At 37.3% G+C, this 24,891-nt stretch overlaps 1 long non-coding RNA gene across 3 annotated transcripts; it reads right to left on the bottom strand.

The window, feature by feature from the left end:
- Positions 1 to 20,845: 20,845 nt before the first annotated feature.
- LOC113354332 lies at positions 20,846 to 24,189 on the bottom strand. 3 transcript variants are annotated; one of them, XR_003361816.1, is made up of 8 exons: positions 24,056 to 24,189; positions 23,906 to 23,958; positions 23,782 to 23,836; positions 23,214 to 23,503; positions 22,244 to 22,552; positions 21,788 to 21,888; positions 21,329 to 21,386; positions 20,846 to 21,051 (listed from the first exon to the last, which is right to left on the bottom strand). It is a non-coding gene; the product is annotated as an uncharacterized LOC113354332 (long non-coding RNA). The 3 variants fall into 3 exon arrangements; XR_003361817.1 differs by lacking the exon at positions 21,329 to 21,386; XR_003361818.1 differs by lacking the exon at positions 21,329 to 21,386 and having other exon boundaries at positions 21,788 to 21,857.
- Between the last annotated feature and the right edge of the window lie 702 nt (positions 24,190 to 24,891).

Raw genomic sequence — 24,891 nt, 5'->3', positions numbered from 1 at the left:
ACAACGGTTTTTTTTTTCATAACGAACGCCGCACCCACAACGGGCGGGTATGGACTAAAAACCCACGAGTTTAGCGGGTACGGGTTTGGGTTTGGTGGGCGGGTCTTGTGCAGCCCTATCCCCGAGTGAGATTTTTAGAAATTTATTTATTTTTTGCTAGCAAAGTTAAAATTTAACTAATAAAGCAGAATTACATGATGAATCCTTCTTTATACTATTTAGAAGGAAATCTGGCAGAGCTGAGTTCCACTGTCTCAAACCATTAATTCTGGCATGTTTTTCCATTACATATTATTCCATTAGCGTTCCTTTCAACATAAAAACAGGACCATGACATTAACTTTTTAAAAGGTTTCTACACTATTTGTTGTCCATTGAATGTTTCCTAATGAACCATTTAGTGCAGCTACTACATTCTTACCATCTCCTTCCAAATACAGACTATTGACTCCTTTAGTACTTGTCCATTTGATAGCCTCAAGTGCAGTTGTTGCTTCTCCTTGTTCGTCATTTGTTAAGCCAGAATTCTCTCTTTTTTCTGCCAAGAAATTCACCGCAGCATTACGTAAAATTAGTCCAATGTCAATTAGTAAATGTTCATTTATGAAAGTAACATCTAAATTAATTTTCAAGTCATAATCCTTGGGAGTGATCCGTATGATTTCCTGCATCATACAATTAGTAACCTGAATATCTTTTAAAGTATTCTCAAACTCAGAGATAAAGAGTTTGATGGAATTTATACACATTAGGCCTGAATTTCATATTATCAAAAACAATAGAGCATCTCAATTTCCATATATACCATAGATTACAACTTACAAATCTTTCTCTCATATGCATATTAGCATCATAAAAATGACTGAAATGAAGAAATTTGAACCCAATCAATGAAATAAACGTTCCTACAAGGACCAGTTAGACTGCTATCCATTACAAACCATATTATAGTGGAAACAAAATAATCTACAAAAAGATGTTGCATCCTTTCATTATCACTATCATATAAAAAGGAAAACTATCAGAAATTTTATTAACAACTCTGGATAATTGTGCAAACATTTTCAAAGGAAATGGTGAATTACAGGTGGAAGTTGCACTTTTCATAATCTTTTCCAAGGGAAATTTCCATTGACAGGGACACCATATTGTTGAGGTTCTTTAAGAAAAATATTATAATTAGATTTGACTATAGAAATACCATTTTTTTTCAGTCCATCTTATTTGATCCTCCCTAATCATAGACACTCTAATCTTACATATATGTTCAACCATATCGTTAAGAAACAAAGCATTAAAGGGAATTGGGATTCTAATATCACTATAAATTAGATGACTATATATTTCATATTAAAAAGAAATAAAAGTTGCAGGGAGAGTTGTACCTTCCTCGTACCTAAACATCAGTCAAAATTTGGACTTTGTTACCATTAGGTGACTCTCAACAGTGGTACTTTTTCACAATCTCCAAAAAAAGTACATACTCCAAATCCTAGAGCCATGATCACTTTCCTCCCTAGATAGAAATTCACACATAGAAAAATATTTATGCTTCAAAACCTACACCTAAAGAGCATCAGGTTTCTGCAACATTCTCCAAGCCAATTTAGTTAGCAGAGCAAGATTGAAAATACCAGGTTTCCTAATATTAAGTCCTCCTATGCAGGATTTGTAATATCAAAGATACTACCTGAATATAGATCTTGATCATGAAGCCGTTGTTCATGATGCAATAAGCGAGCTTTAAGTTCAACAAAAGTAAAAGGTGTTTCATGATTCTGCTACGAAATTACAAAATGATCATATTCCCTCCTTTATCCATTTAGAACATATATCATCAGATCAGAATCTGAAACTTCTCATTAATCACAACTTACGTTGTGTTAGGCGCTAGGTGAGGCGCCAAGCCCTTCACCTAGTGCCTAGGCGCGTCTAAGACGTCCTATGCGATCACGAACACATTTATTCCCTATAGAGATTTCTATACCACTGAATTGTTAAATAACGAATATAACACAGTCCCCATCACAAACAAAAAGTAATCAACTAAAAAAAAACAAATTGAATATCATGCTCTTTTTCACGAATTCAGTCGAACAAATATATATTTACTGCCTCATGTCTAGTTCAGTAGTTTTTAATCCTCTACCACCACCAGCATGTCTGGCCTCATTGATATCTTCTTGGAAAATCTTCCCTTAAAACTAAATCAATCACATTTTTCCCTTAAAACTTGATTGTTATTTTGTTACTATATTTTGATCATTCGATGGTGCATTGATATTGATTTTTTACCATATATAAAGTTTCCATACTTTGATCGTTCAGTGCCCATGCATATTGCCGTGATAATATAATCTCACTATTAATGAAGTTTCTATATTTCAATCAAGTTAATGCCTATTTCCGTGATAATATAAGTTTCCATATTTCAATCATTAATTGTGGAAGAAGTCGATATATACGTGATACTATATATTAATAATATTTTCATATTTTTATCATTAATTGTTGCTGAAATTGGTATTACACGTCCGTATTTATGGAAATTATTCATCAATAAGAATAAATCAACCTTCAAGACAATCAACCATCAAATATAGAAAGAAAATTTCAAATTTTAGGAAAATCATATGCCATCGTGTAAACCCGAGGAAAACTAGGGCGTTCAGGCGCTCCATCTGCGACTCGTGCGCCTTTGGCGCCTAGGTGGGCGCGCAGAAAACATAGTTCATAACTAAAGAATCAACTATTATCATCATAAGATGTAGATAAACACAAATTGATTGAGAATATTTTCTTAATCCATGTAACTGATTTCGTTATTTTTCCTACTAGCAAATTGAGGTCTAATACTTGTTCCAAGATACTACTAGATCTCACGAGCAGAAGACAATCCAAGATCCAAAAATGGAAAAACCGAAAATAGAGACTTTTTTCCCAAGCAAGTTTGGGTAGGATAGGGATGAACGTCAATACAGACCAATGACTCAGCCTTTTTATCGGTTCATCTCATGAAGATATGAAAATTTTTACGCCGGCTTGCGCGCCTCGACACAGCGCACCCCTTTTATCCTAGCTAAGGTACAGGGTATGTGGGTGACACACATGCGGAGCGTAGATCCTTGGAACTTTCCGAACTGGGTTCATTTTTGGTAAATAGGTGTAGGAACCTCTATGATGGGTGTATGTGTTCACGACCACCACAATGGATGCCTCTACTTTATCCTTGCCCGGGTTGTAGAGGCATATGTGTTCACGACCACCACAATGGGCGTATGTGTCCACGACCACCACAATGGATTAACTTGGGTTCTTCATCTTCTTCTATCATGAACTTACCAATAGATCAAAATTCCATTAGAATTAGATTTGTCAATGATTCTTGTGATAAGGTTTTTGAAAGAATTTCTTCTAATGGGTTTATTCTAGAAAAGAAGTTGGATTTTACTAGTGGGCATAAAGAGGATTTGATTTGTTTTGAAAGATTCAATCTTGGTAACATCTTCAATGGTCATGGTGAAGGTTTTGATACTCTCACAAGAATCTTCTATGCTAACATCCATGATGTTGATCTTGATGACATGGAATTCAAAACCATGATAAATAGAAAAAGGATTCTTGTTAATACAGAGTTAATTTCAAGGATTACTAAAATTCCTTTGGGTAATTTTCGCCTTCCTAGACCAGTGATGAAAGACCATCATATGAAAACATCTCTCATGGTCTTTGTGGCAAGAGTGTTTATTGGAATATGAGAAAATTTCCTACCAATAGTCTTAGTCTTCCCTTGATGTCCTTTAGAAAACTTGGTACATCTAATCTTTGTCCCTCCACGATTGAGAATTCTAGTTGGAGCCGTGAGTTTGCGGAGTTGGTCTATTTCCTTGAGTTGGGAACTCCAAGTCTCGACATTTGTGGGTTTATCATTTATCAAATGTTGTCAATGACATCTCCCAACAAGAATTTAGGCTATCCATGCTTGATTGAGCAAATTTGTTGCGCCTTCTCCATTGCTCGAATCGACAACTCCAATGGAACTCCCAAGCTAGTTCTTCCATGTAATTTCAAACGTATGAAGGAGAATGCTTGCAAGAGACAAAGATGTGACAACCTTAATGTCTCATGCGATACTTCCTCCATGAATCTTCTTCATCAAATTCTTAAAGGTGTTGATAAGATTAGTGCCAAGGTAAGGTGTGTCCAAGAACAATTACTTGTGATTGCTACCAAGTTCCCTGGAATTAAGGATGACATGGATAAGATTCAAGCCACTCTTATGGTCTCCGATGATGAAGATGATGATTAGTTTTTCATGTTTAATCGAGAATAACTAGAGTTTGGAATAGCCATTATTGTGATTACACATATTTATGTCCAACGATTTTCATCTTTAATGTTTTTAGATTTATTTGTTTAAATTCTAAAGTTTGTTTGGAAGATTATTTTTGCAGTATTAATCTTTATAGTTTTATATATTACAATTTGTTATGGAATATGTGTGTTTGCGTCTGTGAACTATGATTATCCCATACTTGGTCAATAGTTAAGTCTGTCGTATGTCGATATGCAAGTATTGATAAAATATTGAACGAACTTTTGACAAACAAAAGTTAAGCCTTTTATGTCATTATGCAAATATTGATGGAAGAAAGGATGAGCTTTTGTTTACAAAGATTAAGTATTATATGTCATTATGCAAATAGTGATGAAAGATAGAAAGAATCTTTGTTTATTCCGCAGTATTGATCTTTCCTGATCCATATATCTTATGTATATACTGTGCGGATTGAACTTGTGCTTAATTGCCAAATATTTGTGGGGAGTGCGGCTGTGGAATATTATAGGAGTTATCTTGTATCTCTATAAATTCCTTGATGAATGCATTTAGTTTCGGCTATATGATTGCATCTAAAAAGCTGATATGTGCTTTCTTTTGGTCATGAAGTGTCTCTATGGAAATTTCATTAGGATCCCACTAGTTTTCGTACCTTTGCCAATTTTATTGACAAAAAGGGGGAGAATTATGTGTAGTTCACACTACAAATACATATGGTTTTCGGATCATTATGTAAGGGGGAGTGGTTTTCATGTGAGATGAAGTATTGACTAAGGGGGAGTGATACATGATAGACACATTTATGTGTCTAATATATCTCATTTGTATATATTATTAGTGCTCGATTTTGTACTTATTATGGTCTTTTATGCTTTGTAGGTGTTTTTGGATAAATAAGGCTTTGCGGCAAAATTCGCTAAAAATGTGGCCCTTGGATTGTCGTTGATAGTGTACCGGAAATACCCCGGAGGAACCCTGAAAAAGTACAGAAAACATCCCAGAAGAATTGCTAAAGGCACCCCTAATTTGGATAAGGGGCACCCCATTTCAGGGCATGTACTAAAGGGACACCGGAATTGGATAGGGGGAGGTCATCTTCAAAATTCAAAACAGAAATTGGCGGGAAGAATTGGCTGCAGCGACAACAGTTTTGGAGTTGAATTCTTAGCGAGTTCTGAGGAGATTAAACGGGTGTATTTGGTACCTACTGACTCTAGAAGACACAACAGGCCTAATGCAATCGTCTAGACCCATCCAATTGGGCTGGGTAAGTCGGAATAATTGATCAAAGTTCCAACAGGATACGGCTTCTCTGTTTAGGGTTTGGGATTTGTCAGAGAGATTTATGGGATATTCTTGCGTGGATATATACCAATTCAGTTCATTCCAAGTCAGAGAATAGTTTGGATACGAGAGAATAGCCAACAGAACCACGTGAATCAACAGGAAAGTGATTTTTCTCCAAACTGCCCGAGAAGAATAATGAGATTATTCTCGGATTTGATCGAGTTTCTAGGGAGTTGGATAGCTATAAATAGGTGTGTTTTCATCATAGAAGGGTTAGAAAACCTTAGGAGAGAGTTTAGAGTCCAGGAGAGCCGAGGAGAAGCGATTACAGAGAAGACAGTGTTGTTGCTGCTGCTGCCATTGAATAGCTTCAAGAACACGAAGAACAGACTCACATAGTCAGTCGTTCTTCACCAGTCTTAAATAACAACACCAGTGTCGTTCTTTTACAACAGTAAAGGCTTATCGTTTACAGCAGTCTTCAATAACACTTACCCCTTTGTAACAGTGACGCTGTAACACTTCTACAGCGTTGCTAATTCTTGTTTCATCTTATATACATCAATAAAAACACCTATTTTAGCCATGAATTTATCTTGTGAGTGTGTTTTTGGGATGAGGAGCTAAACCTATTAGCCGAGGCAGCGGAGGAAGCCATTGTCCCAGATTAATTGGTATAATTCTATTTTTATTATTTATTTGCAATATTTTTTGTATGATTATTTGCATGGAATTGAAATAGATAAATTGATTTTTATTGAGTAGTTGTGAATTATTTTGACGAAGCATGATGGGTTTTTTTAAAACTTTTGATGTTTCATACTCTGTGATTACAATTATTACTTCAAAAATTTATTATAGGCAAATATTAGAATCACTTGAAAAGGAAAAAATTGCATGAATATTGAATATAATTTATCATTTAATGGGACAATGGTGGAATCCAGAGTCTTGGTGTTTTTCTCTATAACTTTGAACAACTTTATTTAATTGTCTAGTTTAATTTAAATCTAAAAATTGTTTTCTTCACAAGTCTGAAAAGAACCTTTTTACCACTACAACTACAATCACATTTTGAAAAACCATCAATACATATCACCATAGTATTGTTGTCAAAGTTGTGATACAATTGAACTTTGATGTTGTGTAATAATCCTATGACACTGTGTAACAATGATTGAGAGCTTTTGTTTTCTCACTGTTATGGCTACGGATCTTCAACAACGATGATGCTGCATTGAATATCTTTGGAATCATTGGAGTACTTGGAAGTGACGAAGATTTTGAGTAATGTTGAAGAACCAAGGAGATCATGCATGTGGAAGATAAGTTGCAAAGTTTATTTATCTTGTATTCCATATGTATTGATAGTTTTGTCACTAAAATTGACAAAGGGGAGATTTTTAGAGCACTGCTCGACCGAACTCGCAAGCTTTGCTATCTCAAGCTTGTTTGTCAAGTTTAGTTTCCAAAATATAAGTCTTTATTTCTAGTCTACTTATGGCTAAGTCTCGGACTAGGATAGAAAGTGTAGTTGAGCTCTAGACTCCACGACGTTCATCATGAAAAGACGGAGAACTACTCAAGGAACTGGTGGAACTTCATTGAGTAAAAGGTATGTGGATACTTAAACTTATCTATCACTCAAAAGTCTATCTACTCCTATCTTGAGACAAAAGTCGTATTGCTATATAGACTTCGATTATACACATTTGCTATTTCGAGCCGAGTTTATCTCGCTTATCTATTTCTCGAAATATGTGTTGGTAAGATTTTGCTTTGGCCAAGTTCATCTTTACAAATGAAGAAAGTCATGTTGGTTATTTTAATATCTTGAAAATCGCTTTGATGAAAAATAGTGTGTGAATAACCTCTATTTAACATCCTCTAAGAATGTTTCAATAATTGAAATGAGAGTTTAGAATATATAACCTTGAATGGATATAAACATTGTATGTGAACTCATACTTTTATAAGTCCAAAATCCTTGAACTAAAGTATGCGTACTTTACTGTTTAGGATGTCCGGAAGCTAAGTCCGCGTACCCGTACGCGTACTGCCGGAAGTTCATATCCCGTGAATTTCTGCTGGAGTTTGTGAACTGAAAACAAACTCAATCCGGGTACTTAATACTTGAGTGGTTTATTTTCTAAAAACGGTTTATTCATGAACTAAGACTTATATAAACTAAGGAATGCGTATTTGCAAACCGTGGCTATAATGTTTATGAATCGATCCGAGTGAATCAGAATCGTTTTTGTTTCGATTGTGTCTTATATACTTCTATGAGATCTAAGAAATTGAACAACTCTCTAACTAGTTATTATGAGTCATTTGAACTAGTTATGGTGAAGATGAATAAGGTTGATATGAAAGTGCTCATATGGCTAACCATTGGTTAACTACTGTTGAACCAACTAGGTGTACACGTTTAGGTACGGTTATACAAACCTAAATGAACATGCATTTCATTTGTGTATAACAAGATAAGATTCGATATAACGGCTTAAAGATATTAGCTTCAATCTAATCAGGTTTTCATCTAACGGTGAATATTGAATGTTTTGTTACCAAGGAAGCATTGATTGCAAACCCTGATTTGAAGACTATATAAAGGATAACTCTAGCAACTTGGAAACCTAATCCCCACACCTCCTGTGTGATACTAGTTGTATAAGCTAGAGTTGATTCTCCTTTAACCTTAGGTTTCTACCTAGACCCTGTAGGTTAACGACTTGAAGATTTCATTGGGATTGTGAAACCAAACCCAACTATTTTCTCTGTAGTTGCGTGATCTGATCTTGCTGTTTTTACCGTGATTCAGTGCAATCGTAAGATTGGCTTGAGATTAGTTTCTCCGATAGGCAAGATAGAAAAGTAGTCACAAACATTTTCGTCTCATCATTTGTGATTCCACAATATCTTGCTTCGGTAGTCGATTAAGATTATCGTAAGGTGATTCATATTTCTAGTCTGTTCTTCGGGAATATAAGTCCGGTATATCAATTGGTCCCTGTTCACCTTGATTTATCAAAAGATGGAACAAAATGCGTAGGTATTTTTATGGGATACAGATTTATCTATTCCTGTAGACTTTTCTGTGTGATGCAATTTTTTTTATTAAAGTCTTCGACTTTGGGTCGTAACAACTCTTAGTTGTGGGTGAGATCAGCTAAGGGAATCAAGTGCGTAGTATCCTGCTGGGATCAAAGATGTAACGAGCGCAACTGTACCTTGGATCAGTGTGAGATTGATTAGGGTTCAACTACAGTCCAGACCGAAGTTAGTTTGTAGTATGCTAGTATCTGTAGCGGCTTAATACAATGTGTGTTCAATCTGGACTAGGTCCCAGGATTTTTTGCATTTGCGGTTTCCTCGTTAGCAAAAATTCTGGTGTCTCTGTTGTTTCTTTTCCGTATTATATTTTTTTATATAATTGAAATATCACAAGTTGTGCGTTGAATCGATCAATTGGTAAATCCAACCTTTGGTTGTTGATTGAAATTGATTGATCCTTGAACATTGGTCTTTGGTACCGTTCAAGTTAATTTCTCTAGTATACTCAGAAATTGCTATTTGTTTGAGTAAGTATTGAATCGAGAAATTGAGATATAACTCCTTGATATACTTTTCTTAAGATTGAGTCTGACTGTCTAGTTGATTCTCTTGAAAGTATATTGGAGTTAGTCCATACAGATTGCTAAGGGAAATATTGGGTGAGGTTGTTAGACCCCCACTTTTTCAATCCCCCCTTCACAATCGTGTTAGGGTAGTTTCACATGTTTGCTGGTTGTAAGAAGAACGGGGAGGTACATCTTTCCCACGCACAAATCCCCACTCACAACGCTCTATCCCCGAAACCGAGGACTGAGCCAAGTTTAGAAATCATACATATTTAACGTGGATCGCAGCTCTCCACGTACGTATGTCTAACGCCAGTTATTCCGATAAGTTCCCCCGAGTCAGATCCCATTTGTTGATTTCATCTCATGTAATTTTCGGTCGACCTCTTTGTTCCATCCTTCTTTGCTCGTTTGACGAGTCTGTTGCAAACCAGCACATTCGGCGGTCATTGTTGAAGATTCCCAAACCAGCGCAACCGATACTAGGTGACCATTTCCTCAATTGGTGCCACCCCAAGTCTCTTGCGTATACAATCATTCTTGATTCGTTTGTACATTGTGTGTATGCGAGACCACCTCAGCATCCGCATCTCCGTTGTGTGCGACTCTCTAATGTGCTGGTTTTTAGTAGCCCAACACTCCACTCCATACAACATCGTCGTTCGTGTCGTTGTCTTGTAAAGTTTCCTTTTAGATTTGCTGGGCCTTTTTTGGTTACGAAAGATGCATGTTGCCAGTCTTTTCCCATCCCGCTTATGTCTTGTGTCTGATGTCCTCGTTAATTCCTCTATCGCTTTGGATCATCAATCCCAAGTATCTAAAGGAGTCCTTCCTTTGTACAGGTTATACGATTAATAATACATTTTTGTCGTAGGTCCTGGTATCCTTGAAATCGCACTTCAGGTACTTAATCTTGGTCCTGCTGAGCATAAAGCCCTTCGATTCAAGAGTACATCAACACCACTCTAGTTTCTCTTCGACTTTGGACTTAGACTCGCTAATAAGCGCCACCTCATCTGTAAAGAGCGTACACCGCGATATCTTACCTTGAATGTCCCTCGTAACTTGATCTATCACCAGCAAAGATATAGGGAATCATGGTTGATCCTTGGTATATCCCTATCTTGATCAGAAAGTCGCTCGAAATGCCATCGCACTCCTGGACACCGGTTACCACCCCCTCGTACATATTCATGATTAAGGATACGTACTTCGCCGACACCTTGTGTTGTTCGAGGGACTACCACATCACTTTGCACGGGACCTTGTCGTACGCTTTCTCAAGGTCAATAAACACCATGTGTAGATCTTTCTTCTACTCCCAGTATCTTTCCATTAGTTTTCATACCAGGAATATCGCTTACGTCGGCGATCGCGCATGCATAAAACCAAACTGATTTTTTATAACAGTAGTTTCTTTTCGTAGGCGGCTATCGATGACTCTTTCCCACAACTTCATTGTATGGCTCATCAGTTATTAAACTCTGTAGTTCGTGCAGTTTTGGATGTTCCCTTGTTCTTGAAGATCGGTACTATTAGGATTCTTATCCATTCATTGGGCATCTTATTTGAATGGAATATCCTGTTGAACAACTTGGTCATATAATCTATCCTTTCAACTCCCAGACACTTCCATACCTCGATTATGATGGTAGCGGGTTCCAACGTCTTCCCACATTTAGTATTCTCCAGGGCCTCCTTTACCTCGCTTTCATGGATATTTTAGACAATTCTCTCATTGACGCCCCCGACCGAAGACTCAACATCGATCGAGGATTGGTCTCCTTCGTTGAAGAGTTTTTCAAAGTATTCTCTCTATCGAGATTTGATGTATGATCAGTCCTCCACCAATAGTTGATTGTTCTCGTCCTTTATACACTTAACTTGGGTTAAGTCTTGTGTCTTCCTTTCCCGAATTAGAGCAATCATGTAGATGTCCTTCTCGCCCTCTTTTGTGTTGAGTCTTACGTACAGGTCCTCGAATGCGTGCCCCTTTGCCACGTTCACCATTTGTTTTGCATGCTTTTTTTTTTTGCTTTCTTGTAATTCTGTACTGATTCCTTGATTGCATGGTCGAGCACCTCTTTGAAGCAGGTATTATTCTCTTTAATCGCGTGTTACACATCCTCATTCCACCACTTAAGTGTCATTTAGATCGCGCTTTCCACCTCGTCTAGATACTCCCAACACCTTCACCGCTAACTGCCGGATATGACTCATTGTTTCCTCCCACATAGTGCCCGCTTCCCCTTCTTGACAGAGCACGCCTTTCAATACCGCTCTGTCTCTGGAAACCCGCTCGAAGTCTTCCTTGAGCTTCCACCATTTAGTTCTTTGGTTGGTAAGCTCATTTTCCACATTGTATACATGTCTTGATAAAGAAGTCGAATACTAGGAGTTTATGCTGGATGGCAACACATTCTCCGAGTAGGATCTTGCAATCGCTCCCTCTTATCCTCTCTCCAGGTGAGAATATAATGGATCTGAGTCGCGTGCTATTCGCACTTGTAGGTCACCAAATGGGATTATCTTTTTTTGAAGAAGGTATGTACGTTCATGAGGTCGAATGCGACTGCGAAGTTCACGATGTCGTCTGCTTCCTGGTTTCGGTCGTTGAGGCCGAAACTGCGATCCACCCTTTCATATCCCCTTCTGTTCGGGCCAACATGTCCGCTGAAGTATCCTCCAATGAACAGTTTTTTGTTTTGTGGAACACTTCGCACCATTCCGTCTAGAGCATCCCAGAAGTTCCTCTTGTCCCCTTCACTCGTGCGTTCGTGCGGAGCATACACGCTGATAACATTTAGATCCATCTTGACGACCACGAGTTTCACCAGGATGATTCTGTCTCCATGTTTTCTTACTTCAACGACTCTCTCCGAGTGATTCTTGTTAATTTGGATGCCTTAATTCATTCCTTAACTGACTATCTCCCGAGTACCAAAGCCTGATGCCTATGCCGTCGACTTCTCTTAACTTTTTGCCCGCACACTTCGTTTCCTGAATGCATAGGATGACCACACGTCTCCTGAATACTGCGTCGACGAGATCCCTTAGCTTTCCAGTCAAGGACCCCATGTTCCAGCTACCCATTCGAATCCGGCTTGTGGCGACTAGCCTCCTTCACCCTCGCACCCGTGGATGCTGCGAAGACCCTTGCACACTTGATAATGCATCCGGGCGCAGATCCGGTGGCCATTTCCTATTTGACACCATATTCGAGTTATATGGCGCGTCACGAAGAGGCGACGGCCAGCCCTTGCTTGATTTATCACCTCACTGTTTCCGAATCGGGTCGTCGCTACTGAGGGTACGCTCCCATGCTTGTATTATATTTGTCATCTTCATAGGGATGTGTGACTAGTTTTAACATGGGTTCCTCAGACTTGACCAAAAACCGACTCCTTTATCCATGGCTGCGGTACAAGCTGTGCGGGGATAACACACGGGCAGAGTAAATGTGACGCTTTCTGTATCGATTTTAATATTTGTTTTCCAAGCAAAGCAGTTGATGTAGTAAGTGGTAAATAAAGTTCGTTTCTCGGACTTGTTGAGACTGATTTCAGATTTAAAAATAGAGAAAATATATACACAAAAGTTTGTCACAATTACGAGAGGTATTGAGACTCGGGATTCCACCATAAATTCATTCATGCGATTCATATATTTATTCCAAACAATTATATCTCAAAAAATATTGACTCTAATTCTTTGCCAAGGTAGATTTTTAAAAGATTGACTGTAAATCACTAGCATGACGCATCAAAAGCACTTAGACCAAGCATACATCATCATACGACATCACAATCAATTAAGAAAAATCATAAGACAATGATAATAGTGCAAGTAGTCATAAAAGAATCAAATATAATTACCACACGCATGAAATATAGCTTCCTCCGTCGTCCCAGTGTTGGGGTTTAGCTTCTCATATCAAAAACATGCACAAAATAATAATCCATAGCTCAAGAAGGTGTTTTACTGAAGAAATATAGAGAAAAAGAATAAAACTGCGAAACTGCAACAATTATAAACGTTACAGATCGACTATTACGAAGGTGACAGATAAAATAAGACTGCTAATGTACGACTGTTTTCTGTGTCATATGATTACAACGTTCTTTTGCGACTGTCCTTAGCAGCATAAAGTTCTTCGTGTTCTTCTTCTTCCTGCAGCAGCAGGAAACTTTCTGCAGCTCCCTGGTCTTCGCTGCAACTACCCCCAAGGCCTCCGTACGACCCCCAAAGTCTCGATTCCCTTCCTTGACTTCCCAACATCCCTTATATACATGACAGGACCAATCAAATCTCGAGAAAATCCAAATTTTCTTCAAACTAAAGTCACGAGATTTATATCCTTTTCTGTTTCTTCTCTATGCGGCTTCTCTGTTTTATCCAACCTCCTTCCCAAGATAGAATACCACCTAGATATAGAAAATATCTTCCCTTTCATCTACGAAATCTTTCAAAAATAACAGAGAATGATAACCCGAGAATATTTTGCCATGTTTCCTTCCGAGTGACGTCTCATCCCTTCTTTATCGAATCCGATACAGTTACCTGCCATGTTTAAGCCTAACAGGGTACTTTGAATCAATATGTATCAAAAACTCCGATGAAATCTCGTTGCAATTCTTCCCCAAAAATCTCGCCATTTCCGATAAACTTTCTTACTTTGTTTTGTTAAGATTAGACGAAACCTTCCCCTTTTTACGTGAAATTGTATCTTACCAACCTTGAATCCACCTAACAGGCCCAAAATGCTCCAAGTCCGTGTCAAAATCCATCAAAATCTCGTCCAACTTCGTTCTACGGAATCATGCAGACGGAGTGCAAATTTTCCCGTCAATTCTGTCTCTTCAAAAGCAAGGGATGGAGTGCCCCTAACCAGTACAGGGGTGCGAATAGTTGTGAAGTGTAAATAGCAATTAGGGTACCCCTTATTAGTGGAGTAACCCTTAGTAATTGAAGTGCCCCTTATCCAAACTGGGAGTCCAAATAGTAATTTTCTCCCACGAGCGCAAATACCACTTTTCGAGCCAATTTTCCCGTAAAAGCTTATTTCTCCAAAAACACCTACAAAAACATAAAATACCAAAATAAGTACAAAAATGGGTACTAACAAAATAGAAAATCGAGATCAAAATAGACACATAAATGCGTCTATCAAATACCCCCAAACCTATTATTTGCTAGTCCTCTAGCAAAAATAAAATAGAAATAAAATCCTAACTCACAGTCGCAGGCATCGTCGATTTCATTTAGCGTATGCAATAATCCTTTAAACCCCTAGGTGTTTCTAGTGGTGGAGTGTTGTCTCCGGAGGGCTTACCAGAGGTATACCCACAAAACCTTTATACTCCAGACCCTAGCTATATACACAGAACCTTGGAAGGCACTAAAGAATCTCCTTGGTTGGCATACTTATTGACTACAGGAGGAAGTACCATGATGCGAAATTCCAATTATTGTACACGAGTTTGTACTCAAGCATACTAAAATTCATATGAAGTGACAGAGCTCTACTCATATAGTTGCACTATGGACATCAATATCCGGAGTCGAAACTAATCACATGGATAGATCAAGAAGATGGATATAGAAAAACATAGATGGTTTTGATGTTTACTAGGTGAACGGTGTTTCTCATATCTGTCTGAAGACCTCCGCCGAAATGAACCTTTCCTAATGGATTGAGATACTAGTCTGACTAATATCAACACACTGGCATATATAAGGGAACCGGTGATTGATAATCCTAACTCTAGGTCAACACAACTGGCATATACAAGGGTTCCAGTGGTCGACTTTATTGAATTTATTCCAGTTGGTCTGATGGTCTGGTCTCTTTTTCTTCTTCTTCTTCCTCTTTTATGTTTTTTTTTCAACTTTTTTTTTTTGTATCTCAATCACTCTAATTCACCCTAGCATTGGTAACAACTTGAATCGTGAGCCCCACCTAATCACTTAGAGAAACATAGTTTTAAAAACAAAAAGAAATAAAAAAAGAAGTGAAAAGGACTCAACGAGATATGGTGAAACTATCATGTTATTTCTAACACCTGAGCTCTGTGCTTTTATGAATAGACTCTTTAGATGTTGCCATCTAGTCAGATTGGTTCCTCAACTCCTACAACCAAAATGCTTCCATCCACTTAGATTGGTTAGTGCCATCCTTAATAAGCATAAATTTCTAGGCTCCGGAGTTTAATTGTGCAACTAAAAAGTTTCTCCTATACCCCCAAACTTAAATCTAACATTATCCTCAATGTTCTAAAGATCAAATTAAAAGCATGAACAAGGAGAAACTGTTAACATTTGAAGCAAAAGAGATAAGGAAAGATATTACCGTGTTGCATGAGAATGGGTTACCTCCCAAGAAGTGCTAAGTTTAACGTCTTCAGCCAGACTAAGAAAGAATTAGTCACCTCATAGAATCATAAAGTAATAGCTGAAATATATGTGGGGTCATCAAAACCAAATAGAGCTATCACAAGTAAAAGGAATCTGCAACATGCTAAGAAAATGAACAAATAAAGCACACCCTTGTCTAGTTTCCTGTTTAAGACAGCTACATCTAGTTGTGGTTCAGGTTCAGGATCTATAACTGGGTCCAAATAAAATATTTTCATGGGTTGCATTTCCTCATAGGTTAGATCCAAATGTTCAGGTTCTAGAGTCTGGAAAAACTCAAATACAAACTTAGAAGCACATAATAATAACCTGAATAATTGAGGATCCTCTAAGTCAATCAGATTTGACTTACACAGCTGACCACAATGAGAGTGGTGATCTTCCTTAAATAAGTATGTCGACTCTAATCTCATAAAGTAATTAGGTTTAGTCTCAAAACTTAATATTCGACACATTTGAAAATCAAACATTCCCACATTTGGAAGAAAATATTTGGTGGGAAAACAAAGTCAATCTGGGTATCATAGCCTGGGTAAACCACATCAACCAGAGGATGGGTTTCTAATAACTGAAATTTCTTGTGGACATCACTAGGTTCAGGAAAACGTGTATGAAGCTAATCTTGTAAAATGGTTGAGGCACATATGCCAAGTCCCAAGTGAGGGATCTTTGTAAGAGATAAAGGTAAGGCACAAGGAGAATGATAATCACCCCCAAACTTAGAGTTTTGGATGTCTCTAGATAGACTAGCTATAATTTCCCTAATTTCTAGATCATCAGAATCCTGAAAATGGTCAATTTCTTCGTGTAGATTATACTCAGGTGATGCATCCTCACTCATATTTAAAAGCTGTACGAGTTCATCTTTTTCGTCTAAGACTAACGTTTCTAAGTCTTGGGACTCTAAAATAGTATTCTCAGAATAAACTCGTTCCTCCAAACCATTATCGACTTCGTAAACAGGAAATACTACATCGTCTAAAACGGGGGTATTTCTAGTCAAATCCTCGTCCTTTTGAATAGGTGAATAATTATTAAAATTATTTGGATTTGAACTAGAAATAATATTATTATTAAGCTCAGTTGGAGTAGCAAATTCCTGATCACTATGCTTATTTATTTCAAATTCTTCATCAACACTAACCTTATCATAATCATTATAATAACATGAAAATGGTTGAACCTCATCTAAACAAGTAGTGTAACCAATTTTATCCTCGTCATCCTGCTTATGCAAATAACTATCCTCATTTTCAAGGGTATTATTGGAGACACTATATTGAAAATTAAGATTATTTCGAGCAATTCTTTCGTTCGTCTCAGCTATCAGCTTGAGGGATTCCTATAGAAAGTTTTCTTTCGTCATAAACTAAGTTATTCATCTCAGCTATCCTACGTGTCGACTCTTCTAAAGGAGAAATATAAGAATTTTGCTCATATGACCGGTGGGTATGTGGATAGTAATTGGGCGCACCATGGTATGGATCATAATCTTCAAAAGTCTGATGTACCCAACTAATATTCACACTATGGTCAAAGTAGTAACGTCCATTTTGAAACTCAGTCGGATATTCGTTGTATTGGCTATTGTAATACCAGTTCGACATTCTACTGCAGGGGTGTGAGTTGTCACACAAAATAAAACCCACTGACAGGGGATTCGTGGGTGGATAGAGTCTTACCTCCCGTACCAGACGAGCGATGAACCGTTGAAGTCGACTCAGGCCACCGACTCCAATGTCAGTGTACGAACCCGAGGGGCCGAGACAGTATCGTAACTGTCGTCCTTCCCTGCAAACAGTTTATATTTAATTTTTAACCCTTCCTTAGGTTTTCAAAATAATAATAATGTCCAGTCCAAAATAAAAATGTCCAAAAAGGAAAAGAAAAATTACAAAAATAAAATCCTATTTACAGTTTCTAAAAATATACAAAATAACTATATACAAAATCTTCTTTTTCACTCCTTTCAGATTCCTCTTTTTTTCCCTTCTTTGGCGATGTTTTCCTTTTATAGTACTTTCTTTCCTTGTAGCTTCGCTCCAAATCTGAAAAGAATCGAAAAATACCAAAACGCGTAAAAAAGAAAACACAATAAAATAAACCTAAAACAAATCTAAATACAAATCCGCGTCGGCGGCGCCAAAAATTGATGTAGTTTTTTAAGTGGTAAATAAAGTTCATTTCTCGGACTTGTTGAGACTGATTTAAGATTTAAAAATAGAGAAAATATATACACAAAAGTTTGTCACAATAACGAGAGGTATTGAGACTCGGGATTCCACCATAAATTCATTCATGCGATTCATATATTTATTCCAAACAATTATAGATCAAACAATATTGACTCTAATTCTTTGCCAAGGTAGATTTTTAAAAGATAGAATGTAAATCACTAGCATGACGCATCAAAAGCACTTAGACCAAGCATACATCATCATACGACATCACAATCAATTAAGAAAAATCATAAAACGATGATAATAGTGCAAGTAGTCATAAAAGAATTAAATATAATTACCACACGCATGAAATATAGCTTCCTCCGTCGTCCCAGTGTTGGGGTTTAGCTTCTCATATCAAAAACATGCACAAAATAATAATCCATAGCTCAAGAAGGTGTTTTACTGAAGAAATATAGAGAAAAAGAATAAAACTGCGAAACTGCAACAGTTATAAACGTTACAGATCGACTATTACGAAGGTGACAGATAAAATAAGACTGCTAATGTACGACTGTTTTCTGTGTCATATGATTACAACGTTCTTTTGCGACTGTCCGTAGCAGCATAAAGTTCTTCGTGTTCTTCTTCTTCCTGCAGCAGCAGGAAACTTTCTGCAGCTCCCTGATCTTCTCTGCAACTACCCCCAAGGCCTCCGTACGACCCCCAAAGTCTCGATTTCCTTCCTTGACTTCCCAACATCCCTTATATACATGACAGGACCAATCAAATCTCGATAAAATCCAAATTTTCTTCAAACTAAAGTCACGGGATTTATATCCTTTTCTGTTTCTTTTCTATGCGGCTTCTCTGTTTTATCCAACCTCCTTCCCAAGATAGAATACCACCTGGATATAGAAAATATCTTCCCTTTCATCTACGAAATCTTACAAAAATAACAGAGAATGATAACCCGAGAATATTCTTCCATGTTTCCTTCCGAGTGACGTCTCATCCCTTCTTTATCGAATCTGATACAATTACCTGCCCTGTTTAAGCCTAATAGGGTACTTCAAATCAATATGTATCAAAAACTTCGATGAAATCTCGTTGCAATTCTTCCCAGAAAATCTTTCCATTTCCGATAAACTTTCTTACTTTGTTTTGTTAAAATTAGACGAAACCTTCCCCTTTTTACGTGAACTTATATCTTATCAACCTTGAATCCACCTAATAGGCCCAAAATGCTCCAAGTCCGTGTCAAAATCCATCAAAATCTCGTCCAACTTCGTTCTACGGAATCATGCAGACGGAGTGCAAATTTTCCCGCCAATTTTGTCTCTTCAAAAGCAAGGGATGGAGTGCCCCTAACCAGTACAGGGGTGCGAATAGCTGTGAAGTGTAAATAGCAATTAGGTTACCCCTTATTAGTGGAGTACCCCTTAGTAATTGAAGTTCCCCTTATCCAAACTGAGAGTCCGAATAGTAATTTTCTCCCACGAGCGCAAATACCACTTTTCGAGCCAATTTTCCCGCAAAAGCTTATTTCTCCAAAAACACCTACAAAAACATAAAATACCAAAATAAGTACAAAAATGGGTACTAACAAAATAGAAAATCGAGATCAAAATAGACAAATAAATGCGTCTATCAGCAGTGACAGGTCTCCCCTCCTGTCACATCACCGGTTTCACCAAATCTCGACTATGGGGAAGGTGTTAACCATCTTCCAAGTTGTAGGTAGCAGGAAGCAATGCGAGTTTACGTGTTTACTTGTTGACTTGTTGAAGGTTGAGTCATCAAGATAGTGGGACCCTAGCAAATACAGGTATATACCTATCTTCCCGAGGGCATGCTGCTAGATGCCACATCGCGAAAGTAGAGTCATCGTGAGAGTGGGACCATAGAAATACATGAATACACTTATCTTCCCAAATGACATGATGCTAGATGCTACGTCGCGATGGGCCACAACCTTCAACAGTCTGGGACGAGGCTGGACTGATGAAGTGCTTTGACTTGTCCTTCGCCTCCTAAGCCAAGGAGCCAACAACCCTAGAGAACCAAACACCATTCATATGCCAATACATATCGTCTTCCAAACAACGACCGTTCATAGTAGCACTAGTAAATTAAGAAAATCCAGGCAAGAGAGACACGAGCACCAGAACCGCACCGTTCCGGGCGGACATGCCGAGTGTGAAACAACTCACACTCACCAGAAAATGTTGGGGGTGGAAAAATAGCTTTCAAACAACTCACAACAAATAGTTTCATCCCAGATTTACAATTTTAACACCATTAACAAGAACTTCTGATGGAGGTTCAGTGACTTCACCATCAACGTAACCAAAAAATTCAGTGGAAATCAAGGATGTGTGACTAGTTTTAACACCATTAACAAGAACTTCTGATGGAGGTTCAGTGACTTCACCAACAACTCAAATTAAAGTAATTTATAGAATCTAGTTTACTCGAGATGAAATTACTAATATTATTGGATGGTAAAGAAAGATAACTTGATTTACGTCACTACACCAAATTTTGGGATTAGAAACAGAATAAAACCGTTATGAATCGGGGTTGTAACGGTCCTCGCCTGTTTCAAAAGAGGGCTTTACAATTTTTCGCAACGGAAATGGAGCCGTCACGAATTTTGTGTTGCAACGTAGTTCGTATCAGAGATGGGCCGTTACGAATTGCCACGTGGTAACAGCTGAGGTCCCCCGTTACGAAATTTTGTAACCGCGTAATCGTAACAGGAAGCAGCCGCTACGAAGTTTTTCGTAACATCAACATAATACTGCCAGTCAACATTGACCAGGTCAAGGATGACTGGCAGTTCATTCTCTGCCGGAAATAAGCCAGAATTCAAAAATAATTACCTGCACAAGTCTTTCATTCAATGTATACAATTTCTATTACACAATGAACAACAATAACTTTTATTCTTTCAAGTTTCAACAACTATTAAACAGAATCCCTAAGTTTTGAGGAACACAATATCTGCTTAGAAACTTAAGAGTATTACTAAGTTATGTGCGGTATAAAGCTCATACAACATTTGTTTACAACTAAGAGCACATAAGAATAAAACAAAACAAGCACATAACTCACATAATAGTCTCTCCCTTCTCTTGCTTAATGTTTCGGTCTCAAATCTACAACACTTCCCCTCACCTGCTCTAACGATACATTTCAACACCTAGAAGAAATGAGTTGGTACCTGAGCCAATTCAAAAAAGAGAAAAAAAGTTACGTCCAACTGGTGCCGAGGATTGCAAATTGCTCAATGAAAAACAGTCCACAAACACTTTCTTAGCCAAACTAACAAGTTAACAGCAGAAACAACAACAAAACCAAGTAAAAACATAAGTTATATATTTCTCTAAAAGTTCAACAGCCAGTATTTATGCATGGTACAGGCCATCATTTCCTACACAAGCCCAAAGCTTAATGAAGAGTAACTCAATTAGAATTAACAGCACAATGACAACAATTACCTCGGCACGAACGAAACCACCAAAGGAAAAAGTGGAGAAATGTCTAGTACAGACACCACTGTCATCAATATGAATAATCATTATACTTATTATTTCAAAAGAAGTGTAGTAAAAAAGTGCAAGAAAGATACTAGATGTAAAGACAACAAAATAAGTTATTGAAGCTTCAAGGAAAGAAAGAATTTAGTTCTCGAAACGGGACAAAAAAGATGGATATTTTATATCCCTGTCAAACCTGCAAAAATGTCTTCATGCTTCAGTTACATGGCAGAAATTTAGTGCACATTAAAGATTTTTTTCATACAGAAGTTCAAAGCTAAATATGAAGTGAAGCACTGTGTTTCAATTTAAGTCTAAGTTAAGTTACATTTTCCATGCTATGGAAAGTGGTATACAGTATGCTACTCTTTCTAAGTAAATCCAAAGTCAAGAAATTGAAAAAGAAGATATGAAATTTACCCCGGGTAATACGGTGAAGGCAGAAGGAATGCATTTCCAGTATCATCCAGGCAGAAACTAAGAATCTCAACTGCAGGGGTTGCACCAGCAGTTAATACCATCTGAGATCACATGATACATTCATAAGATCAAGTATGAAGATCCAATTTGTAGCATGAACAGGAATCAAGTATCATGAAAAGGGAACAATCTCTGGGACCATAAAATATACATCTTAAGATCAGACGAAAATAAAATAAATCAAGGCTGACTGGGGAAAGTCTTCGGCAATTTGTTAGGAACAGAATCCTCGGGTTGTACAGTTATTACAGAGAACTCTAACCGAACAGTTTGTACTACAAAGCTAATAACAACCTAGAGATCTATGAAGCGCTTTATAGAAAAATTTCTGCGAGAAGGAACTCTCTAAAAAGTCTAAAACCCTCACATATTATAAGTGGTGATACATGTGCATACCTTTTCAACAGCCTTGACAATTTGGCGCCATTTTCTCCCCTTAGCACCGTTTTCTCCTCTTGGCGGAGTGCATCAACTGCTTTCTTCAATTCTTTTGCTTTTTTGCCCAGCTGTGATGGTGGTGGTGAATGAAATTTGATGATGGAGATTGGTGGTCATTGTGATGATGTATGCAGGTGAAGTGGTTATGCAGATGGTGGCGAAAAACTGGTCAGAGAGCTCCTCAACCAAGTGGCGTCAACACAGTCTCCCTCTTCAAGTTTGCAAGATGAACCAACCACAAATGATCAGCATCCCTTACAGTGCAAACTAAGATACAAACAGAACCATTAGTATTGGTAGTCTCCCGATACAAAATCCAAACTCACACGAATTCATATTACCAAACCAACCAACCCACCAATAACTTAGCACATTTACTAGTCTTGCCCCCCAATTAAAATATTTACTAATTAAGGATAAGTGGTCAACTGATGTATTAATAGAAAATGAACAACAAGCAACATCATCACTTGTTTGTCCAGGCCTTAACATGCTACCATCAACATTTTCCATAAGATTTATGTAATCATTATACGTTATGTAAATGGAATCCGACACATACTAAGAAAATACTGTGTAACCAAGAGTTCAAGTAGTAGTATATACTAAATGGTTCTTATAAAAAAGTTAAACATTTCATTCTCAAAGTCTACCGCAATTCATAGCCTAGGGAAACCAGTTAGGATCATAGAGATTTAATGGAGCAAATACCAAATGGACATTCGACCATGTAAATACACGTTTGAGTAATATAGGAATGAGCATACTATGAATACATTAGACTCCTACCAAGCTTATTACCATACAAGGTCACTAACAACAAGGATAACTTGAATAAAGTTCATGGATAAAAACATCCCACATAATCAAATAGTAGCCAACCTTTATACCATTCAAGTATCAGTTTCATAAAAGTAAAGGGATTTACCTTACTTAACACAGAGATGATGACCAAATCCATGAAACCGGAACCCATTGAATATTTCACAACCACCCAGTTGTCCACCATCAAATTCCTTCCCAGCAACTACTTCTTGTCTTATTACAGACACCGGCAACCACCGAAATCCAACTTAATACTGATTTCCAAATTCCATTACAGAAAACATCTCATGTTCCCTCTTCTTACTGATTTCTAAAACATCTCATGTTCCCTTGTAACTTCTTTACTTCACTGACTTCACTTTGATACATCCATTCTCTGTAATACCTCCTCCTCTAGATTAACAACAGAGAGACTTTAGAAATTGAGGAAAGGGTACTAAAAAAAATTCAATTTATAAAGAGAGATAAACAGTAACTACAAGTGAACTCAAGTAGTGAGAACCATGACCCCTAGAAAAAATCAAATTAAAAATCCAATCAGGAATTCGAAGTGAATTCAATGTTGTTAGGTTTTTGAAACCCTAAAATAAGTTTTTGAAATTTTTCTGAACATAATCCAATACCATCTGAAAAAGAATCGAATTAAAAGAATCATAAGAGATGAAACTTACCCCAATTGTTGGAATTGGTTGATGAATCTCTTTTTTTTCTCGATGCTGTTCTTAACTGAAAAGAAAAGAGATGATGAAATACTGAAACCCTAAAATCTAACAGACAACAGATAGAAACATATACCTTCTAAGATGAGATTCAAGATCAGTTAATCAAAGCTCCAGATCTGACGAACCCTAAAATGAAATCGAAAAACAAAGATATTAGATAAAACCCTAAAATCTGATTTAACAGATAGGAAAACCTAAAATCGAAAATCTGATAATGACTTACACAAACCGAAATCCTAAACTCGATTAACGTTACATAGTTCTTCAAAGATCAGATGATTAGCCTTACACAGTTGGGAAGGAAGAGAATAGAGGCAGGAGGAGAAAAAGAGAGAGAATAGAAAATGAAGAATGAGATGAAAATTCGAGAGAAGGGGAGAAATGGGTGATTGTGAATTGCAAACATGTGAATGACACACACAGGGTGGAAACATCCTCTAGTTCGACGAGTGTGGGGTGGAAAAAATATATCACGCATGTGAATGGCACGCCTAAAAACTCCAAGTGTTACGACCCAAGTGTGACCAAGCGTGTGATTCGCATGCCTATAAATAAAAATCGTAACGGCTGGCCACTTTTACGAAATTTTGAAAAATTCGTAACGGCTTAAGCATGTTACGAATGTTTCGTAATGGCCATTTGCAACGGCAATTTTGTAACGGCTACAAAGCCGTTACGAATTTTAGTTACGAATCCTGGAATTTGGTGTAGTAGTTTTAGCCATTGTCAAAAGTATCAGCAGCGGAATACAATTTGAGAAATTTCATTAGTATCAGAGTATTCAACATTGAATTATTTTTTGAAAAGATATCAAGATTTGAAGATTCTTGAAAGAAAGAATCAAGAAATTAAAAAAAATAAATCAGGACTCAGAAAAAGATGAACCAAAATGTTGAGGAAAAGTAAGATCAAAACATTATTTAGAAGTATTTGAAAATAACTTTTATCGCCATTCCACGACTCCGAGAAAACCATGCCTCGTAGAATAACTCTCAAAAATACCAATATCTACCTCACACCCATGCTTTTCCGTTACATCAGCTACAAAATTCACTTCTC

This window comes from Papaver somniferum, chromosome 2, assembly GCF_003573695.1.
Source record: "Papaver somniferum cultivar HN1 chromosome 2, ASM357369v1, whole genome shotgun sequence".
Lineage (NCBI taxonomy): Eukaryota > Viridiplantae > Streptophyta > Magnoliopsida > Ranunculales > Papaveraceae > Papaver > Papaver somniferum.
This window is presented reverse-complemented; position numbering and strand designations above follow the sequence as displayed.